This window comes from Sus scrofa, chromosome 5 (assembly GCF_054392235.1).
Source record: "Sus scrofa isolate SSC_HxYL_T2T_F1_AM1 chromosome 5, Sscrofa_HxYL_maternal_Yorkshire_Landrace_v2.0, whole genome shotgun sequence".
In the NCBI taxonomy this organism is placed as follows: Eukaryota; Metazoa; Chordata; class Mammalia; order Artiodactyla; family Suidae; genus Sus; species Sus scrofa.
The window spans coordinates 43,216,995-43,235,440 of NC_139387.1; the positions used below are offsets into that span (position 1 = coordinate 43,216,995).

At 42.1% G+C, this 18,446-nt stretch overlaps 1 protein-coding gene across 6 annotated transcripts in view; it reads right to left on the reverse strand.

Moving 5' to 3' along the window:
- The window catches only part of LOC146403340 (uncharacterized), a 481,678-nt gene that overhangs the window by 420,868 nt on the left and 42,364 nt on the right, over positions 1 to 18,446 (reverse strand). Inside the window, exon 6 of one of the 6 annotated variants that reach the window (XR_014845435.1) lies at positions 5,213 to 8,679. The exons of 4 other annotated variants lie outside the window; for them this stretch is intronic. The gene's annotated coding sequence lies outside the window, so the exon portion shown is untranslated. Of the gene's footprint in view, positions 1 to 5,212; positions 8,680 to 18,446 lie in introns of those variants that run through there. One more of the 6 variants, XR_014845429.1, reaches the window with a different exon arrangement.

The following is an 18,446-nucleotide window of genomic DNA, read 5'->3' on the forward strand; positions in this document are numbered from 1 at the left end:
GCCACATCTGCTACCTACATACCAGCTTGCAGCAACGCTAGATCCTTAACCCACTGAGCGGAGTCCAGGGATCAAACCGGCATCTTCATGGATACTGGTCGGGTTGGTTACCACTGAGCCACTATGTGAATTCCTGCCCTGTAACTCATTTAAATGATTTCTTTCTTCCTCTGTTGGCTGCATTTATGACTTTTCCTAACCATATTCCAAATATATATATATTTTGATGGAGCTCCTATTTTGGCTCAGGAGGTTAAGAAACCAACTAGTATCCATGAGGATGTGGGTTCAATCCCTGGCCTTGCTCAGTGGGTTAAGGATTTGCATTGCTGTGAGCTGTGGTGTAGGTCATAGATGCAGCTTGGATCCTGTGTTACTGTGTCTGTCAGGTAGGCTGTGGTGCAGCTCCTATTCGACCCATAAGCTGGGAACATCCTTATGCCACAGTAGCGGCCCTAAAAAGGAAAAGAAAAAAACATAGATTTTGAAAGAGTTCAGTGTATAATCAGTGATGGAGAGGAGTCTCAGAGTTGCAACAAGCAATTCCTTTCAGCTTGTATTTTTAGTCTCATGTTTTTCATTTTTTTTAAATGCCATTGAAATAAGATATTTTACATTGTGATTCAAGATAACTTCTTGGAGTATGTTAATATGCATATGTAAGTATATAAGTAAATATACAATATACAATATACAATATACAACATATACCATAGAAACAAAAGTTTTGTAAAACAATACCACCCTTAATATTTGCCATAGGCACTGCCATTTCTCCTTTTTCCTTAGCCTAGTTGAGACCCAGGTAAACTGATTTCATAAAACATTAATAAGATCCAGCCAACAATTTGAGAAACACATAATAATTGAAGGTGTTCTGGACCTAGGAAGAGATATAAGCCCAACTCATCCCCCAGAAGACCCACCCTTATATTTTTTTGAATCTGATTAATTAACAGTAACAATTAGTATTACCAGCATATTCTTTAGTGCTTACTATGTGCTTATTAAGTGTTTTACATGCAAACCCTCACATTTTTTGATAAGGTAGGGATGTGTACTTCCCCATGTGACAGATGAGAAAACTGAGGCAGATGCCTGGTACATGGTAGGGCCAGATTTTGAACTAAGCAACCAATTTCAGAAATCCTTGTATTAGCTCCTCTGACTTTCCATTCACTGTACTGCAGCTGGATGTGAGTCCAGCAGTGACTCCTAAGGGTGGAAGAAAACTAACTGCATAGTTTAGCACCAAAGCTACAGAAATTTTGGTGGTTCTAATAAGCTTTCCCTGAAGATCAGGGGAAAGACAGCGAAAGGTGAGTAAGTTTTCACCATCCAAGACATTGAGGACAGTTTGCAAGAAACCTGCTGTGTTGCAAAATCTTTCCTCTCCCTGCCCAAGGAGGAACAGGTGAAAGAAACTTGAAGCCCATAAAAGCCAACTGTGGAAGGAATATTAGGACATTGGGGCTGATGGATCAGTTGGCACTAGACAGGTATCTGAAATGAAACTCCACCTCCAAGCACATGTGTACAGACAGCTGTCTCTCCTGCCTTTTAGACACACGAAGCATATAACCTTTACTGGAATATGTAGGTGAGGGTGGGAGGGAAGGGAGCTGAAGTCTGAAATTGTGAATAGAAACAGCATCAAAGGCATGTGAAAAATTTGTTCTTTATGATGTTAATTGAGGCACCAACAGCTTACTGCTGCCCTGGTCTTCCTAGAGTCCAGAGTCTTAAAGAAATATCATCCAGAATTTGGGTTTTCCTAGATCACTTACTCCCGATTCTCTTTTTCTTTCTCTTGATAGTTTACTGCTTGTGTTTAAGTCTGAATACTCGGCTTGCTCTACTGCAGGAAGATGATGGTTTGGTGGTGAGAAGTGCTCCTTCAAAGTGGCAGGAAGACCTCATCATGAAAGTCTTTAAAAACTGACACAGTAATTCAGTCCCTCATTTAATAACATCATGACCAGGAAGTCCATTTTTAGATCTAATCTACATCCATCTTACTGAAATTTATAAATAAACTTTGGCCTCCCACCCTAGCCCCAGAGTGCTGGCTGCCCAAGGAAATTTTAAAGCAGTAATTGAGTGCATATCAGGCACAGGAGAGTTCAATAATTTGCATATAATGCATTGTGATCCTCAGATAAAAGGTGCCACATTTGTACAAAGCCTCGCTGATTTTTTTCACAAATTAGTCCCATAATTAAATTCCTGCTAATAGTAATTGCAAATACCTACTCCATTACTAAATAATTCCTATTCAGAAAAGAAAAATGCAACTCATTTACTTATTTTATTGTCGGATGGTTATGTACAATGGATCTTTATCTAAAGACACAGGGCACAGAGCTCTGGCTGAGATAAATCAGGAACAATGCTGAGATAAATCAGGAACAATACTTTCAAATCCTCTGCACCAGAGGAAAACGTGTTTCAGCTTCCCAGGTGTAGGTTGGAGGTGGGAGGCCTGGGTTTTGTGGTTGCATATTAACTCTCTGACCTCCACTAGATAGCCAGGTGACAGCTGCAGGGAGCTTTCTTTGAAGTGTGACATTCTTGCGGCACTTCAAAGGGCAATGGCCTCTGAGGCAGGTATGTTTGCTGGCCACACCTGGTACCTGCCAACCTGGCGGGCGGCCGCAGCAGCTGGCCGACAGGAAACTCCCAAGAACCAGCTCAGGGTCCTGCTAATGAAGTGCAGCCAACTGACAGCTGAACCAATGGGAGAGCGCAGGGCCCAGGGATGAATGAACAATTTAAAGCCCTGGCCTTGCCTGAAAAATAACACCTCCTCCACCCAGGTCAGATCACAGCTCAGAAAGCAGCAAGTATGGAAGTTTGACTGGAAAAGGCTCTGTGTAGAAATTCAACCTTATTCACACAGGTGAGAGGCTTAGTTAATAGTGAAATGTTGGAAGATAATATAAGAAGAATGTCTATACATGTATGACTGAGTCACTTTGCTGAATTGCAGAAATTTGCACAACATTGTCAATCAACCATACTTTAATTTTTTAAAATGTAAAAAATAAAATAAAATAAAAGTGTTTTTTGTTTAAAACAACAAAAAAGTGAAATATGAGCAGAATGCTAAGGCCTTAAGCTCTGTCGGGAAAGTAGGTGGGAAAACCCTAATAAGTGTAGCCAACTGGCCAAAGGGAGCACATGGAGGTCAGATCTAGAACAGGAAGATAACCCTGGCCCCAACCCAAGTCTGTTAAGAAGCACTTAGCATATACATTATGCTCCATGCCATTGCCAGTCCTTTGAGGCTACCACCCTTCCACAGCCCCACTGAGCAACAGGAATTACGGTGTCCCTACTATGTACATATGGGGGTTATAAAAGGGCCCAAAACACCAATACTCCTCAAAGAAGTTACAGTCTGGGTGAGATTATCAACTCTAGACTTCCTTTTTGGGCATGTGGCCTCTAAAAACAAATAGCCTTGCGTTTGAATCCAAAGGCTTCCATTTGCTTCCTGTGAGACATTGGGCAAGTGGCCCTGACCTTTCTGTCTCACTTCCACCCTCAGAGAGTTGGTGTGAAGGTTAAATTAGCAAATTCATGTCCAACAATTAGAACAGGGCCTGGCACTTAGCAACGGCTCAACAAATATGAGCTAATGTTCTCTCTGCTTCGGCAGGGGCGGAGGTAATAAGGTGGGATGTGCCTCCACCAAAACCACTGTCCCACCCAGCTTGTGGGTCTCATTGACTGGCAATGAACTGCATCTGCACTCATAACTCACTTGTTTCTGGGGGAGGAAAGAGCCTACACCAGCTGTCTGTGGTCTGGCGGAGAATGCTGTGAACCCAGTAAGTAACCAGAGTGTAATTTTCTTACTATATCCGTCCTGGAAGCCAGCGGAGGGGACCGCACCCAGGCGAAGCCTGGCAGCGCATTGGGAAGGCATTGTGCTAAACCCAGCCCTCTGCCCATGGAGTGCTTAGCTCATGGGCTTGTGGTGAGGATTAAATGTGATCGTGGATGTGAGCGGCACAGATTAAGAACTCCACGTTCACTGCTCTTAATGAGTTGAGACTCAGCCATGGTTCCTGGAGCAGCAAGTGAATATTTTCCATCAATAGCCAATCCCATCACTGAACTAGCCATCCATGTCACTATGGGGGGAAGAAGACAAAAGGAGGGCGGGGCTGGCTGGGCTTTGAATCCGCCCATGAATACAGACGGCTGAAAAAAGCACTGGTTTGGAATTCAAGAAGACCCACAAGTTTGAATCCTGACTTCACAACACACCAACCAAATTCACCCATCTAAGTCTCAGTTTTCCCATCTATACAGTGGAGAGAGGCATTGTGAAAATTAGACATAATGTATGTTAAATGCCCAGCCCAACACCTGATTTACTGTGGCTGAAAAAGATACATTGGTGGCGTCCACTTTCTCTATTGATTCTCCCTTCATGCATTTTATATATTCCCTTTTAGCAAATGATTTGTAAATGGTACTGGCTGTGAAAACTGGCTCCAAACACAGGATAAGATCACATGACAGCAAACATCGCTTTCCACCAGAAGAATGAGTACACATCAGAGTGAGAAAACCCAGTGTGTCAACATATCAGCCATGCTTCCCATAGGCAAGGCCATGGGCGAGGCTGGCGCCAGCCAGGATGGAAAAAGAGCAGGAATTCACTTTAATAAACACACCCTCCCTTTCTCCCATTACCTCCCCCCACCCCCATGAATTTCTTTCTCTATTGCCATCCAGGCAATGCCTTCCCCAGTCTTTAATACTCTTATATGCACGTGTGCACACACTCTCTTCATATAGGTAGGCATATGTGGCACAGGATGGTAGAAATGGCCTGAGCTTTGAGGCCAAACACGTCTGTGACTTCCCAAAGGCCAATTTCCTGTTCAAACTGACCCAATTTTTCTAAGACATGCCCCATCCCCAGCCTTTCTACATTTGCCAAGGCCAAAGCATGTACGGTCTCTCATCTAAACCTCTTAAAACACCTCTGTGGGGTGTTCCTCCAGGACCTCTGTGGTCGACTCCCCACTGTCGACCCCCTCAGTGGCTGCTACAAGAATCTATATCCCTTATTTTACTACCTCCCGCAATGACAAACAAGCCCACACTGTAAGCACGGGAGCAATTAATGTTAATACTGCTGCTCCTACTGTGATGATAATGAATCTTTATTGAAGCAATGTGCTAAGGCTATAGATACATTAGATTGTTTTATTTCTTCCAAATGTAAAGTAAGTATTATTTTTTCCAATTTTGCAAAAAAGAACATTGAGACTCAGAGAGCTTGGGTAGCCTGCCCAGGACCATAAAGGTAAAATACAGCAGCTCTGGGATTTCAAACAGGTTGGTTCATTCATTCATACACCCATCTATTCACTCCCTCAACATTCAACAAGGAATTACTGAGTATATACTCTGCCAGGAACAGAGCCAGGTATTGGTACATCAATAAACAGAACAAACAGGATGGGTGCCACTCTTGCCCTAGAGGGATTTTTGTCTTTCATCTCACAGCAAGCTCTGTTCCTTTTTTTTTGGCTGCACCCACAGCATGTGGAGGTTCCTAGGCCTAGGATCAAACACACGCCACAGCAGCCACCCCAGCCCACTGGAGTGACAAGACTGGATCCTTAACCCACTGCACCAAAAGAGAACCCCCAAATTCTCTTTCTTAACCACTAAATGCATCGTCTCCCAAATTAGACACCAGTCATCCCAACGAAATATAGTATGTATGTCCTAACCTGGAAAAAGACACATAAGCTGACTCAACTGGAGGCTATAGCCTCATGCACCAAATTATTGCCCTACTTCTACATAGTTCTGGAAAATTCAGACTGTTCTTCTGGAAGTGCCACCCTAGAAGGCTGAGATCTCTAAATTCCAGTCCTACTCAACTGGACTCTCACAGAGGCCTGTGTCTTCCATACACAGTCCCCCACACTCCTTTTTCCAGCACCCAGTTCTATCCTGCCTGGGGGAAGGCATTTCTAACAGATGCTACAGTCCACTTCCTTGTCAAGCCGGCTTGGCCGCACTTCTGGCATTGTTTCTGTATCTGTCTCGTCCATACACAGCTGGTCCAGACAGGTAGGCTCCAAGTTAGTATTTGCTGTGATTTAGAACCACAGAGAAGCTAACTCTACCACCTCCTTCTCTGGGGCCTCTGCGCTGCTTGTTGCTCGGAATGGAGAATATGATCTGACAGATGCCCTGAGATGGGAAACTCCTCCACAAAATACTGTTAATGCCTTCCATGCTCCCAAAGTACCAGCCTTTCTTTCTATACTCAGTGAGAACATTTCAAATGCAAATGCTCTTCTAAAAGGTCATGGTCACACTAAGAGTCAATCTGTTTCTGGTGACATTTGGTGGTAGGAGCTGTAAGAAAGAGGGGGTGGATTTCCTTGTGGCAGCCAGGACTGAAGGAGAATTGGGAACATAGGAAAAAAGTACTGAAAGTGCTGGAGACAGACATTGCCCATGTCTAACACCCTGTTCAAATTTGGGCCTTATTTCCAAAATCACGAGTCCCTGAAAACCAAGAGTAAAGTAGTTGAAATGTAAGACCCTGCTTTCTTTTCCCACCCTTCACTCATATCATATCCCTGTAGATAAAAATCTGACATATTTTGGGGAAAAAATATATAATTTCTATACTACCAAATCGTCATATATTTACTAGTTTTCAAAAGATTTATGGAGTTCCCGTCGTGGCACAGCGGAAATGAGTCTGACTAGGAACCATGAAGTTGCAGGTTCGATCCCTGACCTTGTTCAGTGGGTTAAGGATCCAGTGTTGCCATGTGAGCCATGGTGCAGGTCGCAGACATGGTTCGGATCTGGTGTCGCTGTGGCTGTGGCGTAGGCCGGCAGCTACAGCTCCAATTCAACCCCTAGCCTGGGAACCTCCGTATGCCGTGGGTGTGGCCCTCAAAAGACAAAAAAAAAGAAAGAAGAAGAAGAAGAAGATACTATGCAAAAAGGAATGTATACATATGTATGACAGCAGTAATTGACAGAACATTATAAATCAACTACAATTTAAAAAAAATAAGATTTATTATCATGTGCTGACATGGATATCATTTTGAGGAGACAACTCAAGTTTCAGAAAAGAGGCATTCCATGTACACGTCTGTAAAAAAATACAGCCTGTCTTCCTCAAATAAGATGGGTTTCATTTAATACTCATTAAAGCGTAACTTGCTTTCAGCTCATAAATCTTGAAAACAGATTCTGGCCCCCCTATGTACAGTTTTCATTGGCTAAGTCACTTTTTCTTTCCCCTGATACTTTATAGTTTGTGTTTAACTATGAGACACAGCTGGTTTCACCACTGGGGATTTCTGGTTTGGCTTTACAAGAAAACACAGAACAAAATCCTCAAAGATTTACAGCAGGTGTTCTATTTTCTCCTAGTGAAATAGTACATTGTGTAGCAACGAAAGGGGAACGAAAAGGGTAAGACAATGGAATACCCAACCTAGCAGGAGAGAAAGTATGAGACTGGTCTGATAGGCAGTTTCAGAACAGCTGCCGTATTTTCAAGGGTAGGTCTACATCTTTGTAGATGCACTCAGTCTATCTGTTCCCTTTAAAGACATTGTCAATGCTAAGGATGTAAAAATTTTAGACGTATGTCCAAATTCACGAAGTGGAAGAAGACTGTGTATGGCAGAGTTTGGAGGGTGGTGATGGCAAGGGAATTCTTAACAGACTATTTTGAGGAGTTACACACCATTTTCCTTTTTGCTCACATGGCAGGAGTGGGCACAGAGGACTCTATGTAGCCTAATAGCCAACCAAGCCAAGGTCCTATCGAGCCAGAGGGGAGGAACAACTGAGGGTTGGAGCATAAAAGATACTATACTGTCAGAACCAGGCCTGACTTGACATGTGAGTGATGCCCTATATGGGGCCTAATTTTCAGACAGCTCTTTAAACTAAGGGAAATTATAAAAAGAAGAAGTATGAGGATGAAGATAACTGCTAAGAGTTATCAATCTCTTAATATGGGTCAGGCAGTGTTCTAAGCCCTTTACGTAGAGGAATTCATTTAATCCTGATAACAACCTTATGTGCAGGTACAATGATTATCATCTTTATACATATGAGGAAACTGAGGCCCAGGGAGTTAAGTAACTGGCTCATGGTCACACAATTAGCAAGGAATGAGCCAGGACTAAACTGCTAAAGAGGAAAAATCTTTCGACAGGCTCATAACTAGGTACCATGGTGAATATTAAATATTATCTACCCTCTTGTTTAATGCTCTCTCTGCAGTCAAGTAGCAAGCAACACAAGTAATTTGGCCATCCAGGGAATCTTGAAAAGCCTTCAGAAATGTTTAACCTATTCCAAAATTTCCAATTAATCTGCCCACACTAACAACTAATTATAGAAAGTGCCCGATAAACTTCTCTATGTGCCTGTTCCTATTCTCAGTGCTCTAAGTGTATTACTCATGCAAGTTTCACACAAAGCCAATGAGATGGGTACCACTATGATCCCATTTACAGATGTGGAAACTGAGGAATGGAGAGGCATAAAAACGTCCCACCTTTAGACAGCTGGTGTATAGTTTTCCCAGAACTCCAACCTGAGCTCTTCTGGGTTCAGAACTCAGGGAAAGGACACACCTGTTTTGTTCACCCTTCATTCCTGGAACACACATATGGAATAACAATCAGTAATTTGTGTCCAATAATGTTTGTTCAACTAAATTAAAACTATTATCAGACATAAACCTGGATACTCAAAGACCTTCCTGTTTCCTGATTTTTTTTTTTTTATGTTCACCATTTATGGAGCTGAAATGTCTCAAACTAAGAAATAATTCCAAGAACAGAAACTCTATGCTCCTACCTAGCAGACTCATACTTTTTTCTCTTGAGCTTTCTTTTTTGTTTTTTTAGGGCCGCACTGGTAGCGGTTCCCAGACTAGGGGTCTAATCAGAGCTATTGCCGCCAACCTATGCCACAGCCACAGCAACACCAGATCCGAGCCGCAGCTGCAACCTACACCACAGCTCACGGCAACGCCAGATCCTTAACCCACTGAGCAAGGCCAGGGATTGAACCCGCAACCTCATGGTTCCTAGTCAGATTCGCTTCTGCTGCGCCACAATGGGAACTCCCTCTTAAGCTTTCTTAAAAGCTTGTTTTTTCAAAGTCTAGTGTTCCCTTTTCTGGAAGAAGATGGCCTCAGCTACTGCAACAAACAGACTTAGTTGTTTCCTCCCGAGTGCTCTACAACCAGAGATTGTCAAAATTTATGTGCATCCATATATTGTACGTTGGAATTCCCTGGTGGCCTAGCAGTTAAGGATCTGGCATTGTTACTGCCATGGCTCAGGTCATTGCTGTGCCACAAGTTCAGTCCCTAGCCCGGGAACTTCCACATGCTGCAGGCATGGCCAAGCCACCCCCCACCCCCCAAAAAATATTGTACATCAACTATACGTCAATAAAAGACAAATTAAAAAAAAAAAAAAAAAAAACTCCGTACATCCAAATGGCCTGGAGATCCTGTCATGATACATATTCTTAATCAGTAGGGCTGAAATGGCCTAAGAGTCTATATTTGATGGTGATATTCTTGGCCACAGATCACACACAGCAAAACTCTACATCATTTCATTGTGCACAAGGGTCAGTTGAAGGCTTCACTCACTTTGCTAAACTCTGAGTTCCTTGAACAGCGACTTTTATTAGTCTTTTTACTTTGCACAAAATTCTACTTTACTCTGAAGCACTGCTGGCTCCTCACCACAATCCTATGAGATCTGGAGAACAAATCTCACTATCCAGATGAGAGGAACTGATTCTTGGAGAACTTATAAACTTGCCCAGCGTCACAAGCTTTTGCCCCAAGCTCTTGCCTGGGGTCGATTTCCAGGTTTGTTTGGCTCAGGTTCTGCTTCATGAGCCCACCATGGCTCTCAGCCTGTGGAGCACGGGGCAGTGGGTGTGGATAGGTATGGTTCATGGTTCATGGTCAGGGGGTAGTTGGTGAGGAGGACTTGTAGGTGCTACTGTACAGGACAACCCATCATAGTAAAGAAATGTCTCACCCAAAACAAACTCACACAAGACCTTTAGTGCTTATGCAATCACTAAGATAATGCTCAAATCTTGGCTTGAATCTTCCAGCAGCAGAAAGACAGCATGGCCAGCAGTTAAAAGCCTGGACTGAGATCCAGGATCTGTTGCTATAGGCTCTATGACCACTACCAAGTCAGTTCACTTTTTTTGTGTTCCTTCCCCTGAAACATAGAGATGCTAATGATAGTATCTGTTTCACCAGTTTGCAAGAAGTTTGAAATGAGAAATTGCATATAAAGTACCCAATGAGTTCCCAATGACTACAAGCAAATTTATTATTACTATCATATGTTTGTTCTGCATGTTGTTCATTTCAAACACAGTCATGGTTTGGAATGGTCAAATTATTAGTCATCTGCCATCTAAACTAGGGCCAAGCAGTTTTGTCAAAACCAGCATGGCTCAGGAGGTAATGTTCATCTTCAGAGTCTGTTTTGGACCCTGTCCCCCTCAACAAACACACTTTACTCTTCCCCTACCAAGCACCACTATTCTTCAGTTTCCCTCCTGGTACCCAGGACCTCCACTTAACCCCCAGATGAGGGTAAAGTATGGATGGGATTTGACCTCCCAGAGCTGAATGCCCTGTTTTGTTTTGTTTTTTTCTCTTCCTTTAACAAAACTCACTTGGCATGTTCCTCTGAAACTGCTGCTACAAGATCATAATACCCTCCCAGGGAACTTGGTTGTATTTTGGCAGGAGCCCTGTGCAGATAGAATAGCTCACGCAAAGAAAAGCTCAAAGGGTACTGGGGGTGGGACTAGAACCCACTGATGTATATAAGCCCCTTTTCTGGAAAACTCTTTTCTTTCAGACATTTAATGAACTCCTACTCCTATTTTAGGATTCACCGCACATATCATGTACTCTGTGAAGTTTACAGGCCCCTGGCCCCCACCCCCGCCCCGTCAAAGTGGCAGATCCTCTCTTCTGTGGTCCCACCATAATCAGCACTTGACTCCGCCAACTTACAGTGTTAGTACCCCACTTCTCTAATTCCAAAGGTGCCCAAGTGTCTGCCACCCCACCCCTTCCAAGGTCCTTGTTTCTCTAATACATATGGGAAAATGTAGGGCATGGGCTGCCCCCCGCCCCCTGCTGCCACATGCCTGTGTGTTTCCAGCTGCCTTTGAGTTATTAGTGACAGTCCCCAATTCCTGCCGCTACATTGTGCAGAGCAAAAGGCTCTCTCCAAATCTCATCCTCTCCTTCCCAGACCATGGCCCCACCCGTGGCAGAGAGGAGGACCACTATTCACAAAGGAGGGGTTCAAATCCAACTTCTAAGAAAAGAGCCATCAGACCGGGATAAATTATATTAACATTCTACTGTGTGAAAATAGTGACACCATTTTTGTTCCCCCAGTAGCAATGTTTTCCTTCTTTTTGCCTTCATTTGCCCATTCCCCAGTCTGACCCATGCATCTACTATATGTTCCTCACCCAAACCAAGCCAGGAGTTCCTTAAAGGCTGGGACTCTGCCGTAGTCATCTTTATATCTCTAGGGACTAATACAGTGCAGGGTATAAATTTAGTGACAAGGAAGAAGACACAGACCCTTTTGACAACTTCTCACCACATCTCTTTGGCAACCAATCCCCCATCCCAGTGTGGGTAATTCCAGTCTGCTAGGAACTTCTACGTGCCAGACCCTGAAGTAATCTGAGAGATGAGCTGTGCCCAATAGGAGAGAAGACATATTAAAATAGCCATCAACTTTTTACCACTCTTGGGTAATCACATTTTGATTTAGCTCTTTTTACATAGTCCAAAATGCATGTGTGAGTGTGTGTGTGTGTGTGTGTGTGTGTGTGTGTGTGTGTATCATTAAAATCTTATGATTTGACTATATTTTACAAAAGTGACTTTTACAATCATAGTTGTGAGTTCCTCTCTACCAACAATGGAGCAGACGTTGGCATTATAACTTGCACATACAGCATTTGGTTGGGATAAATATGCTGCCTATGTCAGGAAGAATGATTTAGTTTTCGATCTATTCCGTTCATTAAATGCATGTATGGCTATATATTCAAAAGAACAGGATATAAAAACACAGTATTTGCACTGAGCGTTTTTATCTTAATACCAATTATATTTTCAATCTGAATCTCCATTGACTTCAAGTCTGTAAAGAGCAGAAGCTTTGAAATCAGGCAGACCTGGGTTCAAATACAGGTCCTACCACTTCCTCTATGTATGGCTTTGTACACAGGGGTTCTCCACTAGAGATTTCTGAGTCATACAACCTGAAAATGTCCAATTTAGTAAGTCTGAGATGGGATCTAGCAATCTACTCTATAATCTACTTCCTAACTTTCAATTTAGAAATAATTTTAGACTACCAAAAAGTTGCAAAAATGATCCAGAGAATTTCCAGAAACTGAGTATATCCTTTACCCAGTTTCTCCTAATGTTAACATTTTGTGTGACCATAACACTATTATCAAAATAAAGAAATTAAAATGACACTATACTTATTGGTTTCCACCAGTGTTTCCACTGACATCCTCTTTCTTTTCCAGGATTCCACATTGCATTGAGCAATGTCCCCTTAGTCTCCTGCAAACTGTGAAAGCTACTCAAACTTTCCTTGACTTTCATGACCTTGACACTTGTGAGAGCAGTGGTAGATAACTGTAGAATGTTGCTTAATTTGTTTTTGTCAGAGATTTTCTTATGATGAAATTGATATTGTATGAGATGTTATATGATATGAAACTGATATTTAGCAAGAATACCACAAAAGCAAAGTTTCCTTCTAGTGCATCATATCAAGGGTACAAGACATCACTATATCTTATGATGGTGGTAAACTTGTTCACTTAGTTGGGGTGGTATCTACTGGATTACTATTAACATTATTAATAGTAAAGTTACCATTCTTCCTTTTTAAATTAGTAAATACCTTGAGAGAGATACTTTGGGAAGCTGCAAACATTGTTGGTCCTCAAACTTTCATGCGCTGATATTTGCAACAATGATTACTGTGGTGTTCTAATTGTGATCTTCCGTTTCCTTCATCCCTTCTACAGTTACTAACTGGAATTCTTCTGTAATTAACTAACTGTTCCTTCTCCTCAATTTATTTATTTATTCAATTATTTACTGATAGCATGGCTCATGGATATTAATCCTATTCTGAGTTTTGATCCAATGCTGTTATTACTTATTTTATTGTTCGATGTAATCTAGTTTTTATCACTAGTAAGGGAACCATCGACTTGGCTTCTCTAATTTGTTTTCTCATCTGTAAAATGAAAATGATAACAATGCTCCTACAATGACATCACAAATTGAAAATCACAAACAAAATCCACAAAAATTCACAGAAACAAAATCCAAGACTTTGCTGCCAATATAGAAAGAGCATGGAAGATAACAAGGAAAATGACACATGCGCTATTTCCTTGTCAGGCTCAGGCTCCATCTCTTGGCAAAATCCTTATTATTTCCCTGGTGTGTGACACTGATCTGGGTGTATGGCATTATTTCCTAACATTCCTATGATAACTGACATAAGCAACTTTTTCATAGCATTTATAATTGCACCATTGTGTGTTACAAGTTCATTGAAGAGTTTCCACTGTGGCACAATAGGTTAAGAATCCAACTGCAGTGGCTCAGGTTCCTACAGAGGTATGGGTTCATTCCCAGGCCTGGGACAGTGAGTTAAAGGATCCAGTATGGCCACAGCTGTGGCAAAGTTTGCAGCTGCAGCTCAGAGTCAATCCCTGGCCCAGGAACTTCCATATATCGTGGGTGTGGCCACAAAAAATAAATAAGTAAAAAATTTCATTGAAAAAAAATGAAAAAATTTTAAAAGTAAATAAATGGTGTTGTTCATCTGTGTCATTCACTTGTGCATCCCTAGGGTCTGAGGCAGTGCCTGGCAATTTGTGTGAGCTCAAAAACTGTGTTGATCAAATGAGCAAATCAAGAATAAACAAATCATTCAAACTACATATTAGAAAAGGTGGGAAAGCATTTTGTAAGAGGATAACAATGAATCGCTTTGGAGGAGTTGGAGAGCAGAGCCTGGGTCAGGGAGAGGATGAAAAAGGGTTCCTCATCTCACACGGGTGAAAAAGTCCAAGAGGTATGTTAACGTGGGAGCTGCCACCTCTGTTTCTCTCCAACTTCCTCCTCTGAAAAAAAAATAAAATAAAAAGGTTTTGGGACCTTTAACACTGGGCCCCAAAACTCATGTGGTGAATGAAAGCCACCTGCCCAAGATCCTGGCCCCTGTGACAGGCTCGGAGCCCTGTTCAGGTTCCGCATTTAGTGTGACTCAGATGCTACCCCATCCCAAGGTTAAGGACATGGATCTGGACAATTCACAAGCACCTCTGAAAATAACTTTAACTTCCTCCGTTAATACCACCTCCAGACTTACTCCAAAATTAAATCCCTGTCTTGTTTGTTTTTCCAATACCTGCTCCTCCACTAACCAAACTGTTTTACACAAGTATCTAACCTACTCATGGGGAAACTCTGGCTATGAGGACCACAGTGGGGAACATAAAGGCCTTGTGGGGATTCAGTGACCACATCTTGGATAAAGCCCAGGATGGAGAGGCATTTCACCAAATGGTATTCCACAGTGAGCAGCATTATAGTCCAGTGGGTGTTTCCAGGGCAATCCCACCCACATCACCTTTGATGTCTTATAATTGACTTTTCTCCCATTAAGCTTATAAAGCTATCTACAAGCTCTGGGCACGAGGTCACAGAGATCACCAGACCTGTGCTGGCAGGAAACACAGAATGTGGCCTTGAATCAAAAGAGAGCTTCAAAGACTGACCATCCTCCCTCCAACCCTAATGGAGCTACCAAAATCTGAGGCCTGTTATCTTGTAGGTTCCCAAGTCTAAGCCAGGCTCTTAAGAAGAAAAATGCCTAGGATCTTGAATCCATTACTACTAATAAATCCAAGCTTTTCATTTTCATAGAAATGGAAGCACTTTAAAACGTGGTTGCCAACGGTTGCCTGAGCCAGTCAAGGAAGTAGAGGAAGATGAGGTAACAAAAATGTGAAGAATGAGGCTTTAAGTCCTATTCCCATATATCTTTATTCCTAGCTCAGTAGAGAATGTATCAGACCAAAGAAGGTCAAAGAATCCCTGGGGTGAGTTGCAATGAATAGTGTGATGATATAATTGAAATGACATGACTGTTCTCACAGTTGGAGGCAAAGGTGAGGGGGATGAGTAGTCCAAGAACAAGTAAATAGGTACTTTTCATGCCCAGGTTCTACATATTTTAGAACTTTCTGGGCTACTTCCCAGGGAAATTAAAGAATGAGGATGTCATAGGAAGGAGAGGAGGGTTCCTATCATCCACCACTCTACTTGCAGCTCAGAAAACCCAGAATGCAAGAGGTAGGCCGCAGAAAGTTTCGTGCTTATTTTACCTCTTCTCTGTCATTATTTTAAACATGTGTCGTACCAGGAATGTTGTTAGTTCATGACACAGAAAACATAGATAAGCAGTTCTTTGGAATTTGGGGGTGAGGAAGAAAACAGTGCATATACATAACTCCAGCCCAATGTCATCCTGTGGTCATTGCTTAATACAAATGAAAGATATTGTGCCACCAGTAGAAGATAGAAGCGATACTGTTTTAGAAAATAATAACCTTGCAACCAGAGGTGGTCAGAAAAGCAAGGAAGTGATCATCACCAAAGTTAGGATAGTGGTTACTTCTAGGAGGGAGGGAGGGGGTGTGGTCTAGAAGGTCAACAAAGGAGGGGTATCTGGGCTGGCAATGTTCCCTTTCTTGATTGAGGGGTGTTCACTTTGTAAGTATACATTATGCTATATATTTATGTTTTCTATTTGTATATTCTATTTCATAATTTTCAAAAGGTTAAAAAAGGAAAGAAAATAATAACCCTCCCTTTATTGAGGAAAAAACACTTTACTGCAGAGCTTAGCTCTAGTTATTTAAACATCTTTCTCTGTTGATATCTAGGTTCCTTCCATAGATTGTTATTCTGGGAGAAAAAGAGGGTGGATTTTTGAGGAGCCATGAGTAGACTACTGTTAAAGCTCCAGTATAGATGGCATACCAGAGATTTTTTTTAGTACTGGAGTGTGTTGGGAGTATATATTTAAGAGTCCAATTATTCGAGTCAGAATTCAATGGGGCTCCACAAGATACCAGAAAGTTCTACAAAGGTTTGGCAGTGTTCACAAAGCAGTCATCAGACACAAAGACAGGGGATACAAAGGGGGTTATGAAATCATCGAGATAAATACAAAAATTTTTAAAAAGATATTAAGAACTCAGTTCTTCCAGTTCAGGGCATAGCAGAGCCTCAGGGCCTCTCTGTGAAGAAAATCCCTCCTGTGTTTGGCATCTGAGTGACTCACCCAGAAAACCATCCACTGCGTGCAGCAAAAAGGAAATGAATCATGGAAGCTTCTGACCTTTGCCCTTGTCATCCCGGCACAGGGAAGCCACCCACAGACAGTCTCAACAGAGCTGGAGACAGGGCAGTCAAACAAGGCACACAACAATGATGCAGATCTATTGGCAGAGGTCTGGATAACACAGCTCAGGGGGTGAGAATCAGGATAAGCACTGATTTTATGATACCAAAAAACCCTAGCTGTTGAACTGGCATTGAGGACAATTTGGCAGAATCCTGCTGTTTTAGGCAATCATAGGAACTCCTTCCATCAGTAACTGGGTTTGGAATTTGAAGAATTTGCTTGGCTTGCTTAGAAGTAGACCAAACTCATACATGTACGAAAGTTGGAATGAATTTGATGGAATCATTTACATTTAAGAAGATGTGAGTCCAATGTCTGTATTCAGAAAAGCAAAGGGTTTACAAAGATTGGCAGAGGCTGTCCTAATACAACCCAGTACTCCAGGGGGATGATTTCAGTTTTCAACAAAATCAGGATGCCTTCAAAACATTCACCTAAAAGCTAAATATAGTTCATCCAAAAACATGCACAGAGTAGAAGAAGGAAACCTAGGGGAAAAGAAGGAAACTCTTTAATTGCCTATATTACTGAATACAACTTCATGTGGGGATAGTCCATGGAGGTGAGCTGATCTCCCAGTTCTCTGCTCATCCTGCTGGGATGTAGAGTTCAAAGGCATTTCCCTCCATGCCAGGGTGAGCTTTCTAATGGTGGTCTCTCCCCCATATGGGCCTACAAAAGCTTTCTATATTTCTATATTAAGAAATAATATATATATAGAAATATATATTTCTATATTTCCTTATTATAAAAGAATATACCAGCCCTCAAAAGACATCACCCAAGGATTTCCCTGTGGCTCAGCAGGTTAAGGATCTGGTGTTGTGACTGCTGTGGCTAGGGTCACTGCCATGGTGCAGGTTCAGTTCCTGGCCTAAGAACTTCTGCATGCTGTCTGTGGGTTTGGCAAAACAAAAAAACCAACCAACACCCCCCCCCCCCCCGCCACATTACCCAAGCCCTTGCCTTCTGGATGAACTAGGCTAAGAAACCCCTTCCCTGGCTAGTTGGGAGGGTGGGAATTAGGCACTTGTATGTCACACAGCTTAATGCAGAGCTCTGATTTGTGCTTGGTAACTCAAGTTGATAGAGGACATGGGATAGCAAATGATGTTCCAGTCACAGCTCAGGAACTGATTGGGGTCTAGAACCTTTCCTCTTCCTTCCATCCCCACCTCCCATTCTAGCCACTTTCCTCACTTTCATATTCTCTCTTCTTACCCACTCCAATGTTATCCTCCTTTATTAAATTAGAGAAAGGAGATTAGTCATTTCTAGGTAGACAGGCAGGACCTCTGGGTCCACATCCTGTTACTGCCTTCAGCATTTACTGATGGAAATAGAAGTGATTCAGTCTTGTCTCAGAGCACAGGATTTTGAAAACACTACTCTGCATACTGCTAAGTGATTTACATACAATTGGTATCAGGGTGTCCCAGTATTATCTTCCCACTCTCTTTATGAACTTTTCTTTCCATGTTTTTAAATTAAAGTATAGTTGATTTACAGTGTTCTGTCAATTTCTGCTGTACTGCAAAGTGGCCCAATTATACATATATACATTTTTTTCTCATGTTATATTCCATCCTGTTCTACCACAAGTGATTGGATATAGTTCCCTGTGCTATATAGCAGGACCTCATTTCTTATTCATTCTAGAGATTCTCATACTAAGTCAAGTAAGTTAGAAAGAGAAACACAAATACTATATGATATCACTTATATGTGGAATCTAAAATAGGGCACAAATGAACCTATCTACAGAACAGAAACAGACTCACAGACATGGAGACAGACTTGTGGTTGCCAAGAGGGAGGGAATTG